This window comes from Sorex fumeus, unplaced genomic scaffold (genome assembly GCF_029834395.1).
Source record: "Sorex fumeus unplaced genomic scaffold, SorFum_2.1 ptg000058l, whole genome shotgun sequence".
NCBI classification, from domain to species: domain Eukaryota; kingdom Metazoa; phylum Chordata; class Mammalia; order Eulipotyphla; family Soricidae; genus Sorex; species Sorex fumeus.
This window is the reverse complement of record NW_026606115.1, coordinates 5,724,383-5,739,494: the sequence shown is the minus strand read 5'-3', so window position 1 is coordinate 5,739,494 and position 15,112 is coordinate 5,724,383.

Here is a 15,112-nt window from a genome sequence, read left to right as displayed (position 1 = left end):
CGCCCCACCGAGGTCGCCAGCTGCCCCCCACGAGCGGCTCTCCGGCACGGCCACGGCCCCGGAGGCACAAGGACTTAGCACAGAGAACCAGCCGCTTGGAGCAGAAAAGCAAATGGACTTGTGTTGATCCGCGCCACCAAGCCTGCCCGGAGGGGGAAGGGCGTTGACCAGCCCGCCCGCTCCTCTCTGGAAAGAAAGATGGCGGCCGCACGGGAGCCTTGTGGAAAGCAGGTTTGAGCCGGGCTCGGGGGGGGGAGCGGCGGGGACCTCATGGGAAGGGGGGCTCTGTGGGCCGTCCCCCACGCCCCACCGAGGTCGCCAGCTGCCCCCCACGAGCGGCTCTCCGGCACGGCCACGGCCCCGGAGGCACAAGGACTTAGCACAGAGAACCAGCCGCTTGGAGCAGAAAAGCAAATGGACTTGTGTTGATCCGCGCCACCAAGCCTGCCCGGAGGGGGAAGGGCGTTGACCAGCCCGCCCGCTCCTCTCTGGAAAGAAAGATGGCGGCCGCACGGGAGCCTTGTGGAAAGCAGGTTTGAGCCAGGCTCGGGGGGGGAGCGGCGGGGACCTCATGGGAAGGGGGGCTCTGTGGGCCGTCCCCCACGCCCCACCGAGGTCGCCAGCTGCCCCCCACGAGCGGCTCTCCGGCACGGCCACGGCCCCGGAGGCACAAGGACATAGCACAGAGAACCAGCCGCTTGGAGCAGAAAAGCAAATGGACTTGTGTTGATCCGCGCCACCAAGCCTGCCCGGAGGGGGAAGGGCGTTGACCAGCCCGCCCGCTCCTCTCTGGAAAGAAAGATGGCGGCCGCACGGGAGCCTTGTGGAAAGCAGGTTTGAGCCAGGCTCGGGGGGGGAGCGGCGGGGACCTCATGGGAAGGGGGGCTCTGTGGGCCGTCCCCCACGCCCCACCGAGGTCGCCAGCTGCCCCCCACGAGCGGCTCTCCGGCACGGCCACGGCCCCGGAGGCACAAGGACTTAGCACAGAGAACCAGCCGCTTGGAGCAGAAAAGCAAATGGACTTGTGTTGATCCGCGCCACCAAGCCTGCCCGGAGGGGGAAGGGCGTTGACCAGCCCGCCCGCTCCTCTCTGGAAAGAAAGATGGCGGCCGCACGGGAGCCTTGTGGAAAGCAGGTTTGAGCCGGGCTCGGGGGGGGGGGGGAGCGGCGGGGACCTCATGGGAAGGGGGGCTCTGTGGGCCGTCCCCCACGCCCCACCGAGGTCGCCAGCTGCCCCCCACGAGCGGCTCTCCGGCACGGCCACGGCCCCGGAGGCACAAGGACTTAGCACAGAGAACCAGCCGCTTGGAGCAGAAAAGCAAATGGACTTGTGTTGATCCGCGCCACCAAGCCTGCCCGGAGGGGGAAGGGCGTTGACCAGCCCGCCCGCTCCTCTCTGGAAAGAAAGATGGCGGCCGCACGGGAGCCTTGTGGAAAGCAGGTTTGAGCCGGGCTCGGGGGGGGGAGCGGCGGGGACCTCATGGGAAGGGGGGCTCTGTGGGCCGTCCCCCACGCCCCACCGAGGTCGCCAGCTGCCCCCCACGAGCGGCTCTCCGGCACGGCCACGGCCCCGGAGGCACAAGGACTTAGCACAGAGAACCAGCCGCTTGGAGCAGAAAAGCAAATGGACTTGTGTTGATCCGCGCCACCAAGCCTGCCCGGAGGGGGAAGGGCGTTGACCAGCCCGCCCGCTCCTCTCTGGAAAGAAAGATGGCGGCCGCACGGGAGCCTTGTGGAAAGCAGGTTTGAGCCGGGCTCGGGGGGGGGGGAGCGGCGGGGACCTCATGGGAAGGGGGGCTCTGTGGGCCGTCCCCCACGCCCCACCGAGGTCGCCAGCTGCCCCCCACGAGCGGCTCTCCGGCACGGCCACGGCCCCGGAGGCACAAGGACTTAGCACAGAGAACCAGCCGCTTGGAGCAGAAAAGCAAATGGACTTGTGTTGATCCGCGCCACCAAGCCTGCCCGGAGGGGGAAGGGCGTTGACCAGCCCGCCCGCTCCTCTCTGGAAAGAAAGATGGCGGCCGCACGGGAGCCTTGTGGAAAGCAGGTTTGAGCCGGGCTCGGGGGGGGAGCGGCGGGGACCTCATGGGAAGGGGGGCTCTGTGGGCCGTCCCCCACGCCCCACCGAGGTCGCCAGCTGCCCCCCACGAGCGGCTCTCCGGCACGGCCACGGCCCCGGAGGCACAAGGACTTAGCACAGAGAACCAGCCGCTTGGAGCAGAAAAGCAAATGGACTTGTGTTGATCCGCGCCACCAAGCCTGCCCGGAGGGGGAAGGGCGTTGACCAGCCCGCCCGCTCCTCTCTGGAAAGAAAGATGGCGGCCGCACGGGAGCCTTGTGGAAAGCAGGTTTGAGCCGGGCTCGGGGGGGGGGGGAGCGGCGGGGACCTCATGGGAAGGGGGGCTCTGTGGGCCGTCCCCCACGCCCCACCGAGGTCGCCAGCTGCCCCCCACTAGCGGCTCTCCGGCACGGCCACGGCCCCGGAGGCACAAGGACTTAGCACAGAGAACCAGCCGCTTGGAGCAGAAAAGCAAATGGACTTGTGTTGATCCGCGCCACCAAGCCTGCCCGGAGGGGGAAGGGCGTTGACCAGCCCGCCCGCTCCTCTCTGGAAAGAAAGATGGCGGCCGCACGGGAGCCTTGTGGAAAGCAGGTTTGAGCCGGGCTCGGGGGGGGGAGCGGCGGGGACCTCATGGGAAGGGGGGCTCTGTGGGCCGTCCCCCACGCCCCACCGAGGTCGCCAGCTGCCCCCCACGAGCGGCTCTCCGGCACGGCCACGGCCCCGGAGGCACAAGGACTTAGCACAGAGAACCAGCCGCTTGGAGCAGAAAAGCAAATGGACTTGTGTTGATCCGCGCCACCAAGCCTGCCCGGAGGGGGAAGGGCGTTGACCAGCCCACCCGCTCCTCTCTGGAAAGAAAGATGGCGGCCGCACGGGAGCCTTGTGGAAAGCAGGTTTGAGCCGGGCTCGGGGGGGGAGTGGCGGGGACCTCATGGGAAGGGGGGCTCTGTGGGCCGTCCCCCACGCCCCACCGAGGTCGCCAGCTGCCCCCCACGAGCGGCTCTCCGGCACGGCCACGACTCCAGGGCACAGAAACCAATCTCTTAACTAGCTAACTTTTAATAGAAATTCTTCCAGGGTCAATAAGTAAAATAGCAGAAGTTTAAAACCGCACGGCCGCTATTGCGGCCGCGCGACATCATTTTATTCTTAAACCAAGTTGTAGAAAGCAAATCATTTCACAACGCTGTTTCAGCATGTCTGATTGGGGGGGGGTGGGTCGTAAACTCTAAACAATAATTGTGCATCTTCTATCGAAATAATCTATCTAGTCAAAGTAGATAGAGTATTAACTAGAACTCATCTGCCTCACAAGAATTGGGAGGGGTGGGAGGTGGGGGTCTATTGGGGTTCGGGGTTAAAAATGAGTATTGGCAAAGGGAAATGTGTTCGGTATCTACATGACTGAGACCTAAACCCGAAAGCTCTGTAACTTTTCCCACAGTGATTCAATAAATAAATAAATTATAAAAAATAAATAAATAAAAAAAAAAAAAAGAAAAGTGAAGTGGAGCAAGGAAAGCATCTTTAACAAATTGTGCTGGCAAAATTGGACGGCGAGATGCAAAAAAGTGGGTGGGCACAGATCTCTGCCTAATGCCATGTACAAAAGTAAGATTAAAATTGACTAAGCACGTCTTAATCAGACCAGAATCCATAAAGTTCATTGAAGACAAAGGTGGCAAAACCCTCCAAGATATTTATGCTCATTTTATCTTCAAAGATGTCATGCCACTGGCCAACCAAGTGAAAACAGAGATAGATAAATGGGACTATCTTAAACTAAGAAGCTTCTGTATCTTAAAATAAACAGTGACCAAAATACAAAAATAGTCTACAGAATGGGAAAGGATATTTACCGAATACACATCCGACAAGAGGTTGATATCAAGGATATACACAGTACTGTTTGAACTCCACAAGAAGAAAACATCCCACCGCATCAAAAAATTGGGCGATGAAATGAACAGAAATTTTCTCAAAGAAGAAATTCGAATGGCTAAAAGGCACATGAGAAAATTCTCTACATCATTAATCATCAGGGAGATGCAGATCAAAACTACAATGAGATATCATTTCACACCACAGAAACTGGCCCACATCCAAAAGAATAAAAGCAAACAGTGCTGGCGTGGATGTGGCGAGAAAGGGACCCTCCTTCACTGCTGGTGGGAATGCCGACTGGTTCAGCCCTTCTGGAAAACAGTCTGATGATTTCAAAAAATTAGAAATTGAGCTCCCATTTGATCTGGCAATACCACTCCTGGGAATATATTCCAGAGAGGCAAAAAAGAATAGTCGAAGTGACATCTACGCTTGTTTGTACATTGCAGCGCTGTTTACAATAGCTAGAATCTGGAACAGACCTGAGTGTCTGAGAACAGATGACTGGGTAAAGAAACTTTATTACATAAATACAATAGAGTACTATGTAGCTATTAGAAAAGATGAAGTTATGATATTTACATACAAGTGGTACTAAATGGAAAGTATCATGTTAACTGAAATGAGTCAGAAAGAAAGGAATAGACTTAGAAAAGTGGCGTTAATCTGGGTTACATAAAGTAACAAAATAGGAAACTAGCACCCAAGAGTGGCTGAGATTAGTACCAGGAGTTTCGCTCCATGGCATGGAGGCAAGCAACACACTCTAGGGGAAAAGGGAGCTCAGACAGAGAAAGGAGCACCAAATAAAGCGTGTTGGGAGGATCCTCCCAGGATGGGAGAGGCACACTGAAAGTAGACTACAGACCAAACATGTTTGCCACTCAATGCCTCTTTTGCAGACCACAACACCCAAAAGGAGAGAGAGAATAAAATGGATAACCCTGCCACAGAGGCAGGGTGGTACAGGGTGATGGGGGTGGGAGGGTTACTGGGACCCGTTGTGGAGGGATGGGTGTTTGATCATTTTAAAATTGAAACCCAAGAACAAAAATTTGTACATCTACAACTGTGCCTCATGGTGTTTCACTAAAAAAATTTTTAAACAAACAAACAACAACAACAAAAAAAAACAATCCCATTCACAATTGTGCCCCAGAAAATCAACTACCTAGGAATCAGCTTAACTAAGAATGTAAAGGACCTCTACAAAGAAAACTAAAAATCACTACTTCAGAAAATAAGAGGGCACAATATAATGGAAAGATACCCCCTGCTCATGGATCAGAAGAATCAAAATTGCCAAATGGCAATACTCCACTAAACATTGTACAAATTCAATGTGATTCCTATATCAATACCCATGACTGTCTTCAAAGAAATGGAGCAAAGACTCCTGAAATTTATATGGAACAATAAGCCCACACGAATAGCAAATGCAATTCTAGGGCGGGGAGGAATGGGAGGAATACCTCCCTAACTTCAAAATCTCCTACAAAGCAGTAATAAATAAAACAGCATGGTACTGTAACTGTGACTGGTACTGGAACAAAGGCAGGGCGGCAGACAATGGAACAGGATTGAAGATAGTGACATTCCCCCCCCCAAGCATATGATCATCTAATATTTGATAAGGGAACAAGAAATGTGAAGTGGAGCAAGGAAAGCCTCTTTAACAAATTATGCTGGCAATATTGGACAGCTACATGCAAAAATATTCGTTCAGATCTCTGCCTAACCCCATATACAAAGGTAAGATCAAAATGGATAAAAGACCTCATCATCAGAACGGAATCCATAAGATACATTGAAGACAAATTTGGTAAAACCCTCCATGACATTGAAGCTAATGGTATCTTCAAAGATGTCACACCACTGGCCAAGCAAGTGAAAACAGAGATAGACAAATGGGACTATTTTTTTCTTTTTTTTTATTTAGATTTTTATTAGTGAAACACCATAGGTACAGTTGTAGATTTACAAATTTTCGTGCCTGGGTTTCAGTTGTACAATGATCGAGTACCATTCCTTCACCTGTGCCCATTCTCCACCACCACTGATCCAAATATCCCTCCCAACCCCGCTGCCCTTATCCCACCCTGCCTCTGTGGCAGGGCTTTCCCCCTTGTTCTCTTTCTCCTTTTGGTTGCTGTGGTTTGTAAAAGAGGCATTGGGTGGCAATCATGTTCGGTCTAGAGTATACTCTCAGCACGTATCTCCCATCCTGGGAGGATCCTCCCAATATCCTTTATTTGGTCCTCCCTTCTCTATCTGAGCTGCTTTTCCCCCCAGCATGTGCGGCTGGCTTCCAAGCCATGGGTAAAACTCCTGGTACTTAAAACCTGCTATTATGCTATTGTTGGGTATTAGTCTCCTATTTTATTACTTTCTGTTCACCAGATGAATGCAATCTTTCTATGTCTGACCCTCTCTGAATCGTTTCGCTTAGTATGACACATTCCATGTAGTACCACATGTAAATAAATTTCATAACTTCACCTTTTCTAACAGCTACATAGTACTCGATTGTATTTATGTACTAAAGATTCTTTAACCAGTCATCTGTTCTCAGACACTCAGGATTGTTACAGATTCTAGCTATTGTAAACAGTGCTGCAATGAACACACAACTGGACACATCACTTCAACTATACATTTTTTGCCTCGCTGTGATATATTCCTAGAAGTGGTATTGCTGGGTAAAATGGGAGCCCCATATCTAATTTTTTGAGAATCGTCCATACTGTTTTCCAAAAGGGTTGAACCAGTCAGCATTCCCATCAGCAGTGAAGGAGGGTCCCTTTATCACCACATCCACACCAGCACCAGTTGCTTTTGTTCTTTTGGATGTGGGCCAGTCTCTGTGGTGTGAGATGATATCTCATTGTAGTTTTGATCTGCATCTCCCTGATGATTAATGATGTAAAGCTTTTTCTCATGCCCCATTTTGACATTTGGATTTCTTTTTTGAGAAATTTTCTGTTCGTTTAGTCGCCCCATTTTTTGCTGGGTTTGGACGTTTTCTTCTATTGGAATCCACCAGTAATTTACTTAACCTGGATATCAACCCTTTGTCAGATGTGTATTTTGAGAATAGCCTTTCCCATTCTTTAGACTGTCTTTGTATTTTGGTCACTGTTTCTTTTTAGGTGCAGAAGCTTCTTAGTTTAAGATAGTCCCATTTGTCTATCTCTGTTTTCACTTGCTTGGCCAGTGGTGTGACATCTTTGAAGATACCATTAGCTTCAATATCATGGTGGGTTTTGCCCACTTTGTCTTCAATGTACCTTATGGATTCCATTCTGATGTTGAGGTCTCTAATCCATTTTGATCTTACTTTCATACATGGTGTTAGGTAGAGATCTGAGCCCAATTTTTTGCATGTAGCCGTTCAGTTTTGCCAGCAAAATTTGTTAAAGAGGCTTTACTTGCTCCACTTCACATTAATTGCTCCCTTACCAATGCTTAGATAATCATTTGTTTGGGGGGATATGTCAGTATATTCAACCCTGTTCCATTGGTCTGCAGCTCTGCTTTTGTTCCAGTACCATGCTGCTTTAATTATTACTGCTTTGTAGTAGAGTTTTAAGTTAGAGGGGTTGATTCCTCCCTTTTTCTTTTTCAAATAGGACTATCTTAAACTAAGAAGCTTCTGCACCTCAAAATGAACAATGAGTAAAATACAAAGACAGTGGGCAAAATACAAAGAAAGTCTACAGAATGGGAAAGTATGATTGCCCAATACACATCCAACAAGGGGTTGATATCAAGGATATACAAAGTACTGGTTGAACTCCACAAGAAGAAAACATCAAGCTTTTTGCGCCTCCCCTCTGACCTGGGACTGGAACCCCACCGCGCAAGTGTCTGCAGGTGCCCCCCCCCCCCAACGCTCGGAGGAAAAGGGGATCTGCGTCCCTCTCTGCCTGTCCCTTTGGTCCGGGCGCCCATCAGAGCTGCTTCCTTCTCCCCCATCCCCCAGGTTGGTCTTTGCGCCTCCCCTCTGACCTGGGACTGGAACCTCACCGCGCAAGTGTCTGCAGGCGCCCCTCCCCCCCACGCTCGGAGGAAAAGGGGATCTGCGTCCCTCTCTGCCTGTCCCTTTGGTCCGGCCGCCCATCAGAGCTGCTTCCTTGTCCCCCACCCACTCTTTACTTTCTGGACAAAAAGCAGGTATCCGCGGAGGCGTGGCCACTTCAGAGGTGGGCTTGGCTTTACAAAATGGGCGTGGTTTAATTTTCGGTGGGCGGCCGCTCACGTGGCCGCAGGTTGTTCACTCAAACCAACAAATATTAGCCCTCCACATACACAACAACATGAGGAAACAACGCAAATCCCCACCACAGCGAGTCCATGAGGAAATCTCTCAAGAAGCCTCAGTAGGAGCTAGCCAACTTAGGGACCTCTCTGAGAAGGAATTCAGATATGAAGTCATCAAGATGTTCAATCAACTCGATGAAACAGTCACACACATATCCGCTAAACTGAAAGAGGACATGAAAGAAACAATCGATCACACAAATTGACAAAATATAGCAAGAAATGAGAGCCGAAATTGGAAAGCTCCGCACAGAAATGGCACGAATCACAGATTCCATAGACAGAGTCAAAACCTCACTCACTGCCCTCAACAACAGAACGACCACAGCTGAGGAAAGAATCAGTGACTTGGAAGATCAGCTGCACCAAGCCAACAGACAACAGCAAACGATGGCAAGGGACCTCAAAATAGCTCAAGAGCGAACCTGAGTCCTACGAGATGATTCCAGAAGAAACAACATTAGAATCATTGGACTACCAGAAGCTCAAGGAAACAATCCCAATGAAAAAAACCTGCTGAAACAAATTATTGCCGAAAAATTCCCAGTGCTCCATGATACAGCCATCCAGATTCAAGAAGCCCGAAGGGTGCAAGCTAAAAGAGACCCCAACAGAAACACCCCAAGACATATTATAGTCAGAATGATCGATGCTGCCGATAGAGACACAATACTGCAAGCAGCAAGGGCAAAAAGGAAATCACATACAAAGGAGTACCCTGAGATTCACAGCAGACCTCTCAGAGGAAACCCTACAAGCCCGAAGACAGTGGCGAGATATAGTCAAAAAACTCACTGAAATGAATGCTTCACCAAGAATACTCTATCCGGCTAAACTCTCACTCCAAATAGATGGAAACTACACTATTTTCTAGATAAACAGCACCTCAGGAACTTCATAGACTCAAAACCAAACCTAAAACAAGGACTAAAGGGGCTACTATAAGACAAGACAAACCCTACAACCACAACACAGCCGCACAGAAACATGACACAAAACCCCATAACCATACTCTCTCAATGTCAACGGTCTCAATTAACGATTGAAGAGACACAGAGTGGCAAAATGGATACAGAGATACAACATTCTGCTGCCTACAAGAAACTCATCTCAACACTCAGAGCAAACACAGACTCAAAGTCAAAGGACGGAAAACAATCCTGCAAGCAAACAGCTCCTGTAAAAAAGCTGGGGTGGCCATAATAGTATCTGACAACATTAATTTCACCCTGAAAAAGGCGAGAAGGGACAGTGAAGGCCATTTTCTATTCATCAAGGGATACGTACAACAGGAAGAGATCACACTCTTAAATGTATACGCACCTAATGAGGGAACAGCTAAATATTTAAAACAACTGCTAACAGACTTTAAGGAGGACATTGCAAGCAGCACAATAGTACTTGGAGACTTCAACATTGCCCTATCACCTCTGGACAGATCAACAAGAACAAAACCCAGCAAGGAATCATTGGCTTTGAAAGAAGAAATAGAAGAGAGAGGGCTTATAGACTTATACAGGGGTTTACACCCCAAAAAGAAAGAATACACATTCTTCTCCAGTGCACACGGAACATTTTCCAAAATAGACCATGTGCTAGGACACAAAACATATCTCAACAAAATAAGGAAGATAGAAATAGTATCAGCCATCTTTTCAGACCATGATACACTGAGGATAGAAGTGAATCACACACAGACACGGAGAACCAAATCAAACACGTGGAAATTAAACAACTCTATGCTGAACAATGAATGGGTCAGGAATGAAGTCAAGGATGAAATCAAAAGATACCTGGAAACAAATGAGAATGAAGACACGAGCTACCAGAACCTATGGGATGCAGCGAAAGCTGTATTAACGGGAAAATTTATAGCTCTGAAAGCATATCTTAGGTCTGTAGAAATGGTGCACATAAACAACTTGATCTCACAGCTCAAGTCCTTAGAAAAGGATCAACAGAAAGAACCTAAATCAGGCAGAAGGAAAGAGATCATAAAACTTAGAGCAGAAATCAATGATATGGAAACCAAAGAAACAATCTGAAAGATCAATGAAACCAAGAGCTGGTTCTTCGAGAGAATAAACAAGATAGATAAACCACTTGCAACACTCACAAAGAAACAGAGAGAGAGAACCCTAATAAACCGATTCAGAAATGAGAAGGGGGATATCACAACAGAAACCAAAGAAATCCAAAAGATCATCAGATACTACTTTGAAAGTCTGTATGCCACGAAACAAGAGAACCTAGAAGAAATGGACAAATTCCTGGACTCCTATAAGCTCCCAAAGCTGAATCAAGAAGACATGGAGTATCTGAATAGACCTATTAACATCAACGAAATAGAAACTGCAATCAAAAGCCTTCCCAAAAACAAAAGCCCGGGCCCAGATGGATTCACTAGCAAATTTTTCCAAACATTTAAAGAGGACCTGCTGCCAGTCCTTCTCAAGCTCTTTCAGGAAATTGAAAAAACGGAAACTCTCCCAAACAGTTTCTATGAAGCCCATATCTCTCTAATACCAAAAGGAAACAAAGATATCACGAGAAAAGAAAACTACAGGCCGATATCCCTGATGAACACGGATGCGAAGATTCTCAACAAAATACTAGCAAATAGAATTCAACTACTCATCAAAAAGATCATACACCATGACCAAGTAGGATTCATCCCGGGAATGAAAGGCTGGTTTAACACTAGGATATCAATCAACATAATCCACCACATCAACAAAAGAAAAGATAAAAATCATATGATCATATCAATAGATGCAGAGAAAGCATTTGACAAGATCCAGCACCCATTTATGATGAAAACCCTAGCCAAAATGGGGATAGAGGGGACTTTTCTCAATATAGTTAAAGCCATCTACCACAAGCCTACAGCAAGCATAGTCCTCAATGGCGAAAAACTGAGAGCCTTCCCCCTAAGATCAGGGACGAGACAAGGATGCCCACTCTCTCCACTGCTGTTCAATATAGTATTGGAAGTACTTGCAATAGCGATTAGGCAAGAAAAGGATATTAGGGGCATCCAGGTAGGAAAGGAAGAAATCAAGCTCTCACTATTCGCAGATGATATGATACTATACTTAGAAAACCCTAAAACCTCTATCAAGAAACTTCTAGAAACAATAGGCTTGTATAGTAAAGTGGCAGGTTATAAAATCAATGCCCAAAAGTCCATGGCTTTCCTAAATGCAAATAGTGAAAAAGAAGAAAAAGACATGAAGAAAACAATCCCATTCATAATTGTGCCCCAGAAAATCAAGTACCTAGGAATCACCTTAACTAAGGAAGTAAAGGACCTGCACAAAGAAAACTACAAAACTCTACTTCAGGAAATAAAAGAGGATACGAGGAAATGGAAAAAATATTCCCTGTTCATGGATCGGGAGAATTAACATTGTCAAAATGGCAATACTTCCCAAAGCACTGTATAAATTCAACGCAATCCCTATTAGGATACCCATGACATTCTTTAAAGAATTGGAACAAAGACTTCTGAAATTCATATGGAACAATAAGCCCCCACGAATAGCTAAAGCAATTCTAGGGAAAAAGAAAATGGGAGGAATCAACCTCCCTAACTTCAAACTCTACTACAAGGCAGTAATAATTAAAACAGCATGGTACTGGAACAAAGGCAGAGCTGTAGACCAATGGAACAGAGTTGAATATACTGACGCCCCCCCCCCCCCAAGTATACGAGCATCTAATCTTCCATAAGGGGGCAAGAAAAGTGAAGTGGAGCAGGGAAAGCCTCTTTAACAAATTATGCTGGCAAAACCGGACGGCTATATGCAAAAAAATGGGCTCAGATCTCTGCCTAACTCCATGTACAAAAGTAAGATCTAAGTGGATTAAAGACCTCAACATCAGACCAGAATCTATAAGATACATTGAGGAAAATGTTGGCAAAACCCCTCATGACATAGAAGCTTATAGTGTCTTCAAAGATGTCACACCGCTGGCCAAGCAAGTGAAAACAGAGATAGATAAATGGGACTATCTTAAACTAAGAAGCTTCTGCACCTCAAAAGAAACAGTGACCAAAATACAAAGACAGTCAACTGAATGGGAAAGGATATTCGCCAACTACACATCTGATAAGGGGGTAATTTCAAGGATATACAAAATACTGGTTCAACTCCACAAAAAGAAAACATTCAACCCCATCAAAAAATGGGGAGATGAAATGAATAGAAACTTTAACAAAGAAGAAATACGAATGGCTAAAAGACACATGAGAAAATGTTCCACATCATTAATCATCAGGGAGATGCAGATCAAAACCACAATGAGGTATCACCTCACACCACAGAGACTGGCCCATATCCACAAGAACAAAAGCAACCGGTGCTGGCGTGGATGTGGTGAGAAAGGGACACTCCTTCACTGTTGGTGGGAATGCCGACTGGTTCAGCCCTTCTGGAAAGCAGTATGGAAGATTCTCAAAAAACTAGAAATTGAGCTCCCATTTGACCCAGCAATACCACTCCTGGGAATATATCCCAGAGAGGCAAAAAAGTATAGCCGAAGTGACATCTGCAATTGTCTGTTTATTGCAGCACTCTTTACAATAGCCAGAATCTGGAAAAAACCTGAGTGCCCGAGAACAGATGACTGGTTGAAGAAACTCTGGCACATTTACACAATGGAGTACTATGTAGCTGTTAGGAAAGACGAAGTCATGAAGTTTACATACAAGTGGTACTACATGGAAAGTATCATGTTAAGCGAAATGACTCAGAAAGAAAGGGATAGACATAGAAAGATTGCATTCATCTGGGGAACATAAAGTAACAAAATAGGAAACTAACACCCAAGTATGGCAGAGATTAGTACCAGGAATTTCACTCAATGACCCGGAGGACAACCACACATGTTAGGGGAAGGGGGAGCTCAGAAAGAGAAGGGAACACCAAATAAAGGGTGTTGGGAGGATCCGCCCATGATGGGAGAGCATGCTGAGGGTAGACTGTCGACCAAGCATGATTGCCACTCAATGCCTCTTTTGCTGACCATGGCACTCAAAAGGAGAGAGAGGGAAATGCCCTGCCACAGAGGCAGGGTGGGATAGGGGCTGGGGGGGAAGGGGATGCTGGGATCCGAGGTGCTGGGAAATGCACACTGGTGGAGGGATGGGTGTTTGATCATTGTATAATCGAAACCCAAGCACAAAAATGTGTAAGTTTACAGCTGTACCTCATGGTGCCTCACTATTAATAAATAAATAAATAAATAAATAAATAAATAAGGAAGAAAACATCCAACCCCATCAAATCATGGAGCGACGAAATGAACAGAAAATTTCTCAAAGAAGAAATCCAAATGACTAAAATGCACATGAGAAAATGCTCTACATCATTAATCATCAGGGAGTTGCAGATTAAAACTACAATGAAATATCATTTCACACCACAGAGACTGGCTCACATCCAAAAGAGCAAAAGCAATCGGTGCTGGTGTGGAAGTGGCAAGAAAGGGACTTCACTGCTGGTGGGAATGCCAACTGGTTCAGAACCTTCTGGAAAAACAGTATGGACCATTCTCAAAAAATTAGAAATGGAGCTTCCATTTGAACCAGCAATAGCACTCCTGGGAATATATCCCAGAGAGGCAAAAAAGTATAGTTGAAATGACATCTGAACTTGTTTGTTCATGGTGGCACTGTTTACAATGGCTAGAATCTGGTAAAAACCTGAGTGTCTGAGAACAGAAAGAAACGTTGGTCCATGTACACAATGGAGTTCTACGTAGCTGTTAGAAAAGATGAAGTTATGAAATTTGCATACAATGGTACTGCATGGAAAGTATCATGCTACGTGAAATGAGTCAGAAAGAGATGGACAGACATAGATAGATTGCATTCATCTGGGGATCATTAAGTAACAAAATAGGAGTCTAACACCCAAGAATAACCGAGATTAGTACCAGGAGGTTTACTCCATGGCTTGGCGCCCAGTCGCACATGCAAGGGGAAAAGGCACCTCAGACCGAGAAAGGAGAACCAAATAAAAGGTGTTGGGAGGATCCTCCTAGAGTGGGAGATCCATACTGAAAGTATAATACAGACTGAACCTGATTGTCACTCAATGCCTCTTTTTCAAGACAAGCACCTGAAAGGAGAGAGAGAACAAAAGGGTATGCCCTGCCACAGAGGCAGAGTGAAATGGGGGATAATATGGAGTGGGAGGGATTCTGGGATCAGTGGCAGTGGAGAATGGGCACTGGTGAAGGTATGGGTACTCGATAATTGTATAACTGAAACCCAAGCACAAAAATTTTAAAGTCTACAACTGTAACTCAGGGTGTTTCATAAGTTAAAATTGGAAAACAATCATTCATCATAACTTTGTTCAATAATCCCCTGAGCAGTACACAGGCGGATCTGGGACTGTCAGACTGAGCAATATTAGGGATATACTTGCCATCAGAGCTGCTCCACCATTGATCAACTAGCTGTAGTCTGAAGAGAAAGTGTGTAACTTTGGGTAAAAATGAGAGAGGTTATGCCCAGAACTCAACACTCCGTATCCCAACATTTGGTCCTATTTTTATAACAATGAAACGGAACGCAAAGGAATATAAGACATACACATGGGTTAGAATTAGCAGAATCAATGTTCTCTTCCATCCTTTCTAGGAAACACAATTTCAAACCTCTCATTTTAGAACAAAACTTGAGGACAAATTGCTGAGGTGAGCTCCACCCTTTCCAGTAAAGCAACCTGAGGACTGAGTCTGGTAAAACAGACTCAGGTCCTCCCCATTCAAATATGACTCCTAGCAAGCAATCCACATGTCCACCGTCCCAAAGTAAGTTGTTGGCCTCATAAA